The sequence below is a fragment of the Danaus plexippus genome, chromosome 24, assembly GCF_018135715.1.
Source record: "Danaus plexippus chromosome 24, MEX_DaPlex, whole genome shotgun sequence".
NCBI classification, from domain to species: Eukaryota; Metazoa; Arthropoda; class Insecta; order Lepidoptera; family Nymphalidae; genus Danaus; species Danaus plexippus.
Window position 1 is genome coordinate 1,749,369 of NC_083552.1, and position 15,264 is coordinate 1,764,632.

The following is a 15,264-nucleotide window of genomic DNA, read 5'->3' on the forward strand; positions in this document are numbered from 1 at the left end:
AACCGTGATCACGGCCAGACGACATGTGTCTATATGAATGACTATACAGTGCCGACGTACGCGGAGACATCTCGTCCGCCCGTGATCACGGTTGCTGCAAAGTAACCGAAACATCCGGAGTACGAGTATGTAGTTTTTAAAAATAATAAAATACGCGCAGTATAATCTGAAAAATATTAGTTTTATTGAAATAAATACTCGCGATAGTCTTAGATCTCATTAAATAAAACTTTTTATGTTATATCGAATGGGCACTTACATTTTATAAAAAAAAAATGTGTTTGTTTTGTTGGCCGAAATGTTATTATTCTGAAGAAGTCTAATAAAAAGCTCAATAAATAATTGTAGTGTTATAAATGTAATATTTTGTTAAATGAAATAAAATTTTACAAGTATTTTACCTGTTTTGGTCAATGTTAGGAAATTTTTGTAGTAGGTATTTTGTCGTGACTCAAAGATCTTTGTATTTAGAGAATATTCAAGAACGATTTCTGGTTCTCTATCATAGAAACGAAATGTCATTACAATAGTTTTAAGGCAATATTTTACAAGATTATGATCTCTATATTATCTATGTAAACAGTTTATAAGCCTTTAAAACTGAATACATCAAATTAAAAAAAAAAGTAAATAATATGGCCCGTAAACAAAACAGTACTGAAAAGAAATTAATAAGCAATAAGAGTAAGACACTCTTGATATTAAAAACCTTTATTACAAGAATTCTAGAGAACAACTCTTGAAAAACAACACTTACTAAATAAACGCAGTTTGTTTGTATTAATAGATTCTTGTTTATGTTACAAATGTAAACTATCTGGTTGTTGAGCGTTTATTTTAGAGTGAATACTAAATATCTCAGCGATCATTAGCGTTACCGCTGATAGTAAGTTCTAGTTTAGTGACCAATTACAACAATTTAATTTCGTAGTATGACTTACATCGAAGTTATTACGAGATGAATGAATGACTGTATGGATTAAAAACTAACCTTGATTATAAACCAGCATTTCTTCGACGAAGGTTTAATTTTTTATTATATATTTTCAAAAAAATCACCCAATAATTTTTCATATTATTTTATTTGTATAAACCTTATAATCGGATCGGAAAATTTCAAACGCGCAAATATATATTTTTTAATTTGATACCATCGACATTAATGAAATATGTCATTTGCGATTCCGAAAAAGATTTTATTTTTTTATTCTATACAAATATTTAAATATGTGAAATAAAATAAATCGAAGACCCGAATAAAATATTGTTTTACGACAAAATATTTACACGCCAGCATATTTTATTCCAGCGGATATTTCTGGATAGTAATATGTCAGCGGATAAAAAAAATGTGGATGTTTTCCAAAAAATCCAATACCGTTGACATCTACCTAAATTATTAATAATATGTGACATCATTGCGAAAAAGGTTGAATTAATTTTGACACAAAAAATACCAACTTAATAGTTAGTATGTTTGTTAATTTGTATTCTAAATTTAAAATTGATATAAAATTTTTTTCATTACAAAAAATATGATATGTACAGAAAACGATTTAAGTCGTAAGAAAAAAAAAAAACAAAAAATTCTATTTCCCTTCTCATTTGATATACTTGACACTATGTTCGTGAATAAAGTGTTACATTTGTGTATGGACTATTAACTCTCCGTATGTAGTCACGATGCATACTTGGGATAGATAAATTATTCCGTAATCTTTAATAAATAAAATAACATCAGTATAAACGCTCTAAGTCGTATTACCAAAATGACACAGACATCTGGTATTTTATTGTAAATAAAATATGTAATAACATCTGTTATAAAGATCACAGTAGGTATATTATACGTATTTATATCAGATAAATGGATAGGGTTGTGTATCACATTTAACTGTGTTAGGGCGTACAAACTAATTCACCATATGCATATCATAAATAAAAGTTACAAAAGTTATCAAAGTCACGTTAAATTCGGTTCTGTTTGGAGATTAGTCGGATAAGACGGACGAAAACCTTGAGAATTGTTATTCTATTTTTTTATGTTACAAGTTAATCCTGAAATTTATTTCTTTTAGATTTATCTACGACGCTTCCTGCTTTGATATCTCAGTACTACGTATATAATCAATACATTAATAAAAAAATATATCAAATACCAAAAAGGTATGAAAAACGCACTGTAATAAGATAAAACGGATGGTATTGAAAGCCTATATAGTTATTGACAAATCTTATGCTAACATAATACTGACATTAAAGTATACGTTTGGGTTGAGCTTACAATTTCTTAGGATCTATAAAATACATGCCGTAGTACATAAGTTTATCGTTATTATTTAATTTGAAAATCATTTGTTTCAAGGTTTTTATTTATAGATTTCATTAAAGACGGTTCAGTATTGAAGCATATATAGTATGTTGCCAGTATTTTTTTATTTTCTATGCAAACTGTACGAATATAACTCGCTATGCCTTATGGGCCCAGAAAGACGATCTTTTAGATAAAAAATATAAAGATATTTGAAAATAATGTACGCACATATATGTTATATGTATCTATGTACATAGAATAATTAAAATCTGTTTAATATATTGTAATTTTCACATTATTACTCGCATTGTGTGTCAGCCCTGAAATATTCAGTCAGACGAACATCTAAAGAGTGAAATTACTATTTTAATTTCTAGTATTATAAACAGGAAAGCGTTTTGTACAAATTAAATAAACAGAATCTTATATCTGGTAAATAGCCTTGGCACCTCGGCTAGTTTCATTACGGACCATATACATATAGGTCAAGTTTGTTTAGAAAATTATTTTTAAATGGGAAGAGATGAGGTTAAAGCGCTTCAAAATTAACATTTTTCATTATACCGTGGAATTGTAAATGCTCTTAAGCACTGTCAATATAAAACGTTAAGCTGTAAAATTTTTTTTAATAATTTTTAAAAACTTGTATCATGTTATTTCTATGGAAATATATACACATATACGTTTTTAAATTTTTTTATTTTTAATTATTTCTTAAAAACCATAAAACGTTCGGAAATAAAAGTTAAATATAATCCTGTTTTAACGTTTACTATATTAAGTTTCAGTTAAAACGTTTTTGAAATCTAACAAACAAACATACGAAAAAATCTTTTAAATCACTTCGTGATTCACTTAGTGCATTTCACGCATATTCAATCTCCTGTTCCTAGCAAAATGTATATGATTTGACATACAAAATTTTCTATATGGATATTACGAGCTGGAAAATCGAGAAGGCTTTATAATCTACTAAGAAATTTTCTTGGATTGTGTAAAAATTTGAGAGATGAAGCTAATATTTCGCGTTTTAAATACAGTCGGGGGACTCCTATAACATTGTCAAAAAACGAAGGATCTTATCTATTCATATATATTACTGATCTAGTAACAATACTTGATTAAATAACTTGATAAACTATGCTTCTAAATACTCTTATCCTTTTTAATGGAGTCCTAAAAGTATAGAAGTGATTTTTAAATTATTTAGTTCCTTTTACAATGTTGATAGTGTGTATTTATGAATGTATGGAGTGATAAATGATGTTGTCTTTGTTAATAACCGGCATGAAATAATACATAGAAATATATTTAACTTATGTATTATGTCACATTATTTGTCAGAATGTATGTATTTTTTTGGTATAACAACTATCTCTTTATAATGGCAACACTAATGAAAAAAAAAAAATTAAACATTTTGATAGTTGTTTAGTTATAGACGTAAAATAACACATTTAATAAATACATTGTGAATAACTTGAGCATTGTATAAATATTACATTTTTTCTAAATTATTTTTATAGTACGGAATATCTTAAATTAGATCGGCCTTGACAGTCCGACTTTGATCTAACGCACAATCTCTCTTTAATAGTAGTTTGATGTGGAATCCGTGAATAATATGATTTATAACGTAAATATGATATACATACAGAAAAACTTCAGGGTCAGAGCGTATAAACATGGAAAAATAGCGATGAATGGAAAAAAAAAATTATAAATTGAATTTTCGTTAAGATATTATAATAATAATAAAAAAACTTTATAACTATGAATATTTTAATTAAAACTTCGATTGAATAAACAACACCTGGTGGTTTTTTTTGTTTATAGAACGAAGAAACTCTTTATCTATTTGAGTGATATATATCGTTCTTTGGAACCTTGAAAAATTTCGTCTGCACAATTGTCTACTGTAAACAAAATAGTAATCGTTGTTCTATTCACGTAGTATGTGTTACGTATAACTTAAACTGTCATGTTTAACGTGTTACGCTACAGTATTTCAAAAATCTATTTTTTTATATTTTCTCAACGTTTCTTGATTATTTTCAATATAATGAAAACATTTGTTCTGTTGTGACTTCATTTTACTAAACGTAATCACTAAAAAATTATAGTAGTGAGATCTAAGACTTTAGCGAGTTTTATTCATTTAAATGAAACTAATATATTTCGGATATACTACGCGGATTTTATTATTTTAAAACTACATAATCCCGACGTTTCTGTCTGCCCGTGATCACGGTTGCTGAAAAGTAACAGAAACGTCGGGATTATGTAGTTTTAAAATAATAAAATCCGCATAGTATATCCGAAATATATTAGTTTCATTTAAATTATAGTAGTGTCTTGATAGACAATAATTTTTGGTCAAGTTAGGTAAAATCCGTTAGTTAATTAGTTCGCATCAACTTGATAAATACATCAATAATTAGGACAAAATTAAAATACTATTGAATAACGAAATTGAATTGAAGACTTGCAAAAATTTAATTTTACAAGGTTCTCTTAAAATATCTTTTATTTATAATATTTTTCCTTTTTATTTATCTATATTTATCTTTGTTTTATAATATCACAAGTGAATTTTAAATCTATTTAATTTGTCTGCACAGCTATGTAATGTTATATTGACAGCGCCTACTTCAGTGACGTAATTCTGTTATCAACGACCTAGGTATTCAAACTGGGTACTAAGTTTTTTACCCCAGTAATATTGATAACATAAAAATGATAACCTGCCAATAAATATTAATTTTAATCTATTAAATAAATCATAGTTATCTAATTGGCTCCTAAGATTTCTTACGATCTAACAATTTGAACTTATCTTCAACTAAATTTTATTTATAAGTAGAAGTATTAATGTATTTATATACAATTAATTATAATATATAAATACTTTTATTAAATAAATATAAAATAACTGTGATCGTTTAATAAAGTCCCTAACATTTCTCTTGGCTCCTTAAGTTTCAACGATTGCATACCTTACGACGAACGAAATAAGGTTTACTTTTAATCATCACGAACTAACGCTTGGTGTTATAATTTATTATTATAAGTGGAGTTAGGGTTACTATTTTTTATATGACATATGTTAATTTTCAAAAAGTTAAAGTGATATGAAAATATCAAAAATAAAATTAATATATATAATAATGTATAAATATATATATTTATATATCTTTCTTATACTTATGAAATAAAATATTTAACCCGATTTTCAGAAATGATCGAACTGGCATTGAACTCCTAACGAAAGATGTACGGGCAATGAAATGGCTATAAAATGAGCCGATGGGAGCTGGCCGTGACGTCACCGATGAGGATCGTGTCACACTGCGGATTTAAATGTAGTTGACATCAGTGAGTCCGATGAAAAAACTTTGTATATATCGATTAAGATTTTAATAAAGAATAAATTAATATTGGAGTAATATGAAAATAATTTTAGAAAAAAATGATCTTTAACAATTTATAGCTAAAAATTATAATATCATTCGAGGATATGAGAACCATTAATTGATTGAGTTAAATCAAATGTTGTTATAAGTAACAACAGTTATGTATACGTTAAATGTTATATTAAATATTTGTTGTTTAATAAGGGCTCTATGATACATATATTCATTCATTAAAAAAAGCCCAGTGTGCCACAGGTATTAAGTATTTATTAGTAGCAATCTGCTTTAGTTACATTTACTATAGCACTAATAAGTTTCATCTTGTTATTTCCACGTACAGGAAGTTCTTATATTTTTACGTATAATTTTATAATAAATATATTTATAAATACATATATTAATGGCAACAGTTAATAAGGAAAATAATATCTCTTTGGAAGAAGACGTGACGAATTAAAAGAACTGAGTATACGCATAGTTTAAACTTAATAATTTAAATTACTGATAGTTAATCAGTACCTAGAGATGGTGATTTTGACCTTGAGTCTTAAGAGTTAACTCTCTTATTGAGAACCGTCGTGGCGGACTGGAGTGGAATTTTCAGGGATAATACCTAATAAACTAAGGTAGGCTTTAAAAGGTATTGTTATGCTATACATGTGTTAAGTGAATTTTTAAAAGAATTTTGGATTCAACTAGACCGTAAATGAGATCATTATTTCTTTGTTTAGATTTTTATGAGTGATTCGAATTTAAATTCGTTATTATCGCATGCATTTTAAATTAAAATTCCTCATCAATTCCCAAATAGTGATATAATCTAACCTATGCATTTATATTATGATTAAAGCATTTTTTACAAAAACGTCACATAACAGATATTTTGAGTTTTAATTAAATTAGAATCAGGGTTAAAAAAAATATTTGACAAAATTAGAAAATATTTGGGAACCATTTTTGTGCAAAACAGTTAAATAATAACAACGGGATATCATGTAAAAGCTACTTTTTTTTTTTTTTAAATGGAGTCATATATTTAAATGCCAGTCAAATACATTTGAAACTTAGAATTGAAAATATATCTGTATTCAAAATGCTTTACACGTAAATATGTATAAGAGATGATGGCACGATGGTATTGTCTGTATGCCTTTTCAGCCAGCTTTAGAATCGTTTCAAACAGCCATTATGCTCTCGAAAAGTAAGCTTTTTGGTACACACTTAGTTTTTTGTTTGCGGCTCTGTGGGGGATTTAAATATATATCTTTATAACCATAATTTTTTTGTAAAATCATCAACAACATATTATTGTAATCTTTTAAATAACGTGTTAAAGGACAAATATAACATATTAATTGCAGTGGCATCTTGACTACTTTTTATATGTTCCATAAAAACTACATGCTTAGAGACTGCATTGTGTTATGTTAAGTTCTAATTTTATCTGTGGTGAAGAATGTTATCTGTAACAGGGTCCTTGACCTGCTATTATGAAATCAGTTATTGAATGAGCTATGCGGCACTAGCCGACTGCACACAAAAAGGGAGTTATGATGTTGCTTTTTTTATCTTCCTTGAGGTTACTTTAAATAGAATGTCCCGTTTTATGTTATAGCTGCGCCTATAAGTATTTTTATTCTGTTTAAAACAAATTCACATATATATTTAATGATTTTCTAAATGATTTTTTAATGATTTTCTAAATGATTTTCATTGAATAAGTAAAGTTTTTGTTTCGTTAGTTGTAATCGTTGATAAAATTTAAAAAATTTAATATTGAAAAAATACTCATTAAGACCTGTCGGATGTAATGGGTCAGATGTGTTTATATTTTATATTCAAACTGTCTTTCCCATTTACAGCTATGATCGCCAGTTGCAGACAGTTTATTTTGTAATACTGAAAACCATATTTCCTCTTTTTCGTAATTAAATTTAAAAAAAAATATCATAAATAACTAACTATGACCATTTCTTCAGTCTCAGTTTTTCTATAACAAGTTATTTAAATGTATAACAATAATGGGATATATTTTATAATTTAAAAGAAAACATAATAAAACAAATATGCTACAAAAAAAGTATTTAATACAGCAAAAGATCTTAAATCAAACTTTAACCTAAATCCACTTTAACTAGAATCATCAAATTAAAAAGAAAATCTTTATTTAAAATATTTAAAATCAATGATAATAAAACAGTTATTTACCTGAATTGTAAATAATTTCCCAGCGACGCACCAAAACAAAACGAGCAACGAAATTAAATAGTATTAACGTCACAATGCCTTTATAACCCACATCACTCAACACAGAAGCAGTGTCGTTACGAGTGTTGACAACTTTTCACACACAACATTGAGTCTTGGATCCCTGGAGATCGTACGCGTTCTATGACAGCGAGATTTATACTGACTAAAATTAGAATTGTTGATCGTATGCAGCGCAGGGTTGGCAACTCGAGGCAGGTTTTAAATTAGTTTTCATAGAATGCATTGTCTTAATAGTTTTTTCAGCTAACTTATAACTATCGCTTGTACGCTGCACGTGCGAGATGCACTGGTTAGTAGAATTTTATAGTTTAAACTTTAGTTGGTGTAAGATGTACGCTGTATTGTCTTGACGTGTTCAAGAAAGTTGTTTCATTGCGTTTTTCATTAAATAACAATCGATATAATAAACCTTTTATAAAAAGTTTCCTTTAAATCTCAATTTAAGAGATTTTTTCTCTAAACTTCATCTTCACGTAACGTTTTATGTTTAAAATATAACTACATGAATTATGTATGTTATGGGTTTATTTTTTAATATGAAACACACATTATATATATATATATATTTTTTTTGTTTTTTACTCCTAATTATATTAACATGTATGTATTTGTTTATATATATGAATATATAATATGTGTAAGTATTTAAAATAAGTGGTATGTTTATAGATTAATGTATACTTTTTTTTCCTACAACGTAATTTCTGTAGAAGTTCCCCGCATTAAAAAATTTCTGTGTGATGATCCTGTTAAGGGGTAAGTCTTCCTCTGTGCACCTCAATTCCTTTATAATGTTGTATTTTTTATGTTATTAATAAACAAATTAATCAATAAATTTCTACAAATTAACAGAAAAAAATATAGTCATGTCCTTACTAATGACACAAAATGAAAAGTTCATCAAATTACCAAACAATAAAGATTGTTATTCGTTACCCATTATTAAAATTAAATCATAGCTTTAGTTGTACCTTTTTTGTTTGTGAATATAATTGAAACTTGTGGTCGTAAAATGTGTAAGCCTATTTACAAAACTGTCCGCTCAATTATCCCAAAGCTTTCAGACCTTCGATCATGTTGGAGTAAACAATATGAAATTCGATCTTAAGTTATCCGACGGTATAAATTTATTAGAGATTACAATTTTACCAGAAGCCAGTCGTGGATTAGAATAAAAAAATATTTCTTTATAACTTCATGTTGTCAACTTTTGACATTCTAGAATCTAGAGTCTAGTGTGTACTAAGATATTAGAATTGATACTGAATGTTATAACAGCAAACGTGTAATAAATATCTTCAAATACATTGCTTATATAAATGTTATATAGATATTGTATTATTAAATTTCACAAATATTATGAAATATGAAAATACATAAATATAGTCCCTAAACTGAAAAACATCTCGACAATTACCAAATAATTATTTATCTCAAATGTATTTGGAAAATTTATTATCAAATTTTAATCTTTATCTTAGCTAACATCTTCCTTTAATTCTCTTTAAATCTATTTTCCTTTCAGCTCACTTCCTAAACGATTGTTCCATTAAATACGGCTTGAAAACTAATCGAGGCCACAACTAACATACAGCTCTTAATTATTTTTACATTTATATACTGTTTATTGTAAAGATTTTCCTTGAATAACTTCCTCTTACTTAATCTCCTTGCATAATTCAGATTTCCATTACTTTCTTTTATATTAACGATCACTTTACTTGATTCAAGTGTTGTTGTTCGATTGGATTGAAAATGTGTTCTATAGATCCTTGAGTTCTTTGCGACGTGAAAGATTACGAAAGATAATAGCGAAAATCTGTCATTAGTAACATATACAAAATGTTACCTTAGGCCTGGAATCTAAAATCAATCCTGAATATTAAATCTTCGTAACTTAAACAAGCTAGTGGAAGATAGTAAAAAGCAGGACTACTATTTCAAATTAGGAATAATAGTCTTAATATCTTCTCAGACATGACACAAGTTATTATAGTTTAGTAGCGTTCGTTAAGAAATGCTGAAGAGTTTAAATTCATGTGTATTCCAGGGATATATTTGAATTCATTGCAATTATCATAAATTCTTATGAAGCTGGTTTATGAACAACTTTTTTTAAATAAAAATTTCAACCCATCAGGTCACGGAACGAGTTTCTTGATATAAATCATCATTGAGTTATGAAAGTACTCACTATATATGTACATATATTAGGTACTAGCCCCTGCGTCGCACGGGCTCTTTACAAAAAATACAAAATACCTTAATTTATTTTAAATGCCAATTTATAAAAGTTCTAAAATGGATATAGTATGTTATCCTTAAGAGATAGACATATCCCATGTTGGACTTTTCTGTAGACCTATATAAAAACCACAATTCCACCATACATTGTTTGGTTATATCTCAAAGGGTTTTGGCAGCGTTTTCGTTAAAAGCTGACAGACCGCTCATTTTTCCCGACATCTTCAACAAATATCGTTAATGTACACACAAATCAATGCAAAACCTTAACAAATTATATATTAAAACCTGTCTCGAGAGTCACGCTATCGGAGGTGAAAACCGCTTGACAATTGGTGCAGTAGTTTTTCTGTTTATTGCGTACAGACAGACAGACAGGTATTTTATTTTATAATATGTATAGATAATGCAATAGAAAAAAGTAGCTACAACACCTGTTCATCATACAACCCATATATTCTCCGTTTCCTAGATGTCCCGGTGCTGTAACAGTCTTAATTGAATCGTCTCTAAGCGTACGTCGGTCTTTTGTAGGTCAGAACATTTTATTGTAAGCCGTAATATTTTTTGTTACTATTAATTTTTTTTTCATTGGATTGAACATTGAAATTCTAAAAATTATGAATTTATTACTGTTTTATTAGATACTTATGATTCCTCTAGAGTCTAGATGTTTCTTGCAACTTTGTCCGAAAAGTTATAGAAATATATGTCTAAATCAAATATAAGATATATACATCTTATGTGTGAACTAAGCTTTAATGCTGTAAAATTCACAAAGTTGAAGGTGTGAACTGCGCTTTAAGGCTGTAAAATTCACAAAATATTTATTGTATTAACAATTTATGTCTATGGATTCCTTGCATGTAGGTATGATTTTTATTTGTAATAAAAAGCATATCAACAAAATATTAAACATAACATTATTGGGAATGAAGAGTATATATGATAAAAATTAATTTTACGTATTAATTTTATATAATCCGTTTAAATATTTAATAATATAAGCCATTCAACTCAGTTATCGTCTTGATCTGAATACCAGGCGTGTTGGGATGCCTTCTTGCGTGATTTACAAAGCAGCTGTCATTTCAGACTGGAGTGACAGTTATTCGTGTCAAAATGGCGGATGCAATTTAATCTATTCAGTAATATAAGAAATATTTATTAGTGTGTATTTATTTAATTGTACATTAGATCAACGATATTAAATTTTAAGCTATAAAATAATGTTTTATGTCATATAATAGCTCACCATAGGAAAATATTATTAAATTTAATAATACTTGTTAAAATGAAGGTAGAGTAATTATTTAATTAGCTTTTGTTATTAAATATCATTTAAGATGTACATATGTACTATTAATATTGTCATAGGATTGACTAACTTTCATACTCAATATTTATCCAATACTTCTGAATTGGCAAACTTTTGGAGGTTATTATAATACTGCTCTTACTTAGCAACATCAGGACCTAAGGCCTAATAAGAAACCTAACCAGACACTTCGAGATGATGCATTATCAGATAATGCAATAATAATTACACTTTTTTCAACACAAATTCAATTGCATACTTACAGTCAGTGATATAAATGATAAAAATTTAATTAAAACACTTTATTATTTTATCATCTGTGACCTAAACATTTCCGGTTAGAAAAGAGACTTGTGACTAGAGTTACCATTTAAAAAAAAAGTTTCAGTTTTGCTTCTTCAAACACGATAATAGACGTATAGACGTCGAGATCAGATTCGCTTATATATTACAATTGCTTATAAACAATATTTGCATATATATGACGAGTATATAAGAAAAACTAGTATATAAGGAACTCGTATTTGGAAGTTTATAGGAGTATTATAGGAGTTTATTAGCGAATATGGTATATAAGCGAATGAACGTAAACGTAAATGTAGTATATAAGTGGATCTAGTATATATGTGGGAGGTACGGATAACAAAGAATTGTTGAAAATACAAAATCTTAGTTTTATTTGGCAAACACAACAGTCGTCTTCACATCGTCTTTTATTCTCTATTGACATTTCTTTAGTGTTGCCATAGCAAACACTGGGTTAACTTACAAAAATACAAAGTGGTAGAAAATAATTAAAAAAAAAATTAAAAATAAAAGCCCACACGGCCATCCTGGTCATTCAGATGAATCGTTACCTTCTTCATTAGCCCACGGTTTCATGAGATCAGCTGAGCTAGATGTGTTATAGGGGCCCTCGGTGTTTCCAATCTTTTTAAAGGAATATCTGTCGTTGCGATTTTTCTTTAAAACCTCGTATGGCCCTAAAAATTTTGGATACAATTTACTTCCATGTGTATATTGTGTTCTTTTAATGGCAAACAAATCTCCAACTTCGTATTGTTTTGCCTCTTTTCTTTTTCTGTTATAGGTCTTTATGTTCTCTCTCTGTATCTTTTGTATTGATTGTTTAGCTGTCCTTCTTAAATCATCTCTTTTATCAATAAAATCTTCAATCTGTTCTTCTTCAATCAACTTCATCAGTTCATCATCCCGTTTTTTCATTTTTATCCCAAAAACTAGCTCAAACGGCGTCATGTTGATACTTCTGTGGTGTGAGTTATTGAAGCACCGTTGAACACTCGGTATTCCCCTGTACCGCTTAGAAGGGTCGTCGCCGCTTAAATTGCTTAAAACAGTGATGATGACTTGGTGGACTCTTTCCACTTGGCCATTTCCCCTGGACTGACCCGTAGTTATTGTGTAATGGGTTATGTTTTCTTCCTCACAGAAATTCTCGGAATCGTTTAAAGTAAACGCAGCATTACGGTCGGTCACAATCCTCTGAGGAGATCCGAATGTCTGTTGTTGAAGTTGAAGTTTCAGCAAAGTTTCTTCGGTAGCTATTGTTTTTAACGGGTATATTCATCTAAATTTTGTAAAGCCGTTGACAACGGTCAAAATGTATTTATAATTCTAGTTCGTCGAAGTCAGCGGTCCTAGGTGATCAACATGATCCAGTGGATGTAAGTATCCTTCTTTTTTTTCTTGTGTATGTGATATGACTATACACTCCACACAGTTATCTATAACTTTTTTAATCTTTTCTTTCAGGTTCTCATTATAGTACTCTCGATTTATAAGTTCTTCAGTTTAAAAATTCCAAAATGACCTTGGGCGTGTTTCTTTCTTATTATTTCATACTGAATCTTCTTTGGAATAGCAATAAGCTTTATGCCATCTTTTTCTTTACATAGAACACCATTATTAAGTACATAATTATCATATGTTTTTTTTTCCTAATCACTTTTTCAGAACAGAAATCTGAGCATCGTCGTCTTGCGCCTTCTTTATTCGTACAGATGTTTCAGTGAGTGTAGGCAAAAAATTAGGATGTCTGCTTAATGCATCTGCACGCTTCATTTTAGTTCCACATCTATGTTGTATGACGCGAGGAGGTAAGTCTTTCTTAATTCTATTTTTCTTTTTAACCAAAACTATGGGATTAGCGAAGTCGGACAAATACATGTATGTAGTGGTAGAAAATAATAAAAAAAACTTTAAAATAAAATCCTCTTCCCACATATATTTGAATTTTGTTTTAATGACAAAGGGGGCAAACGAGCAGACTTCCTACCTGATGGAGGTAGTACTGTCGCCCCTTGACAACGGCAAAATAATTTTGCCACTATTATGTAAGGAAGATGGAGAGGAAAGTTTGGGAAAAGGGAAAGGGTGGGAAAAAGGAAAGGGCAACCGGTTCTCTCACTCATTGGAGGAAACGAAGCCATTAAAGACTGCTCCACGCCGATCTTCTGTGAGAGGGTGATATTTCCCCGGTCGAGCCAGCCCATGTTCGAGCTGCAGTAATTTGACCTCAGCTAGGCTCTATTACCTACTAAATATATTCGAATCTAGTCAGAATGTGTCCTAGGAGTAGCTAGATTCATTCATTCATATATTAGATATTGAAGTATCCTCTAACTTTAACTTTGTAAAGTTATTTGAGTCCAAAGCTATGAAAATCGGTGTCCTTGCAAAAGTGTGACAATTTATCATGAACCTTCATTATCAATAAAGCTCAACTGGGCAAGTACTGCCAAATTTCACTTCACTGTCTTGGACCCCGTTGAGAGACATGCAAAAAGGGTTATTGATGACCACAACTTGGTAAAAAACAATCTAGCCAGCTTGGAATACAGCCAGCATTTCCTTGTTATAATTGGCCAACTAGATCCATTGTTAGCTTTAAGGCTTGTTGTATTGTAGACCTTCCTCGCATACGTGAAAGCAATACGCTTCCTCCTTCCTAATGTGTACAGCAAAGGACTGGAATAATCAGGAAAAAATTGGTATAAAATGAGATTATAATTTGGGTATCTTCAAGCAAACGGTGAATAGGTTGTGACTGAGATAAAGAGTCCAACATCTATGACTTTATAAATAAAGTAGTTATTATCACAAATAATGCATCTTATTCAACTATATTAATTTTTTACTTAAATCATTTTCATATATTTAGTATAAAAAACGTAATTCCTTGTTCATTAATCCATCTTGAATGGTGTTTAAAAATATATACGTTTTATAATTGAGACAAAATACAGAACTTAATTATATAGAAATATTCCTTAAGAGAAATATATAAGTAGATAAGACAAAACTAGTTGAAGTAAGTTTGTGATATATTTTACTCATTTAGACGAAGTAAAATATGTTATATCTTTTGTTGTTGTATGCTACGCGATACTCTGTTTCAGATTGATAGATCTACAAACACTATATTAGCTTTGTGTCACAGTATTTAGCTGTCAAAAAAGCCATTGACACAAAGTCGAGGTTCAAATGACAAATACAACGAATAAATGAACAATATTTATCACGTACAGTGTGATTTTGTTTTGCGTTTTTCAAACTAAATTGTAATTTCAATTATGTGATGAAACTAAATTAACATCTGGGTTTCTTTACCATATAAACTACAGGGAACAGAGCGTAACTTAGGTAAACTTCAGTCCTTGAAACACCGTCTTATTGTTGGAAGT

General features: G+C 29.0%; 1 protein-coding gene across 3 annotated transcripts in view; it reads right to left on the minus strand.

Annotated features, from left to right (window-relative positions):
• LOC116775864 (uncharacterized) overlaps positions 1-8,121 on the minus strand; it is a 34,734-nt gene extending 26,613 nt beyond the window's left edge. For all 3 annotated transcript variants that reach the window (XM_061524414.1, XM_061524413.1, XM_061524412.1), the window contains exon 1: positions 7,936-8,121. The gene's annotated coding sequence lies outside the window, so the exon portion shown is untranslated. The remainder of the gene's footprint in view (positions 1-7,935) is intronic.
• Positions 8,122-15,264: the final 7,143 nt, after the last annotated feature.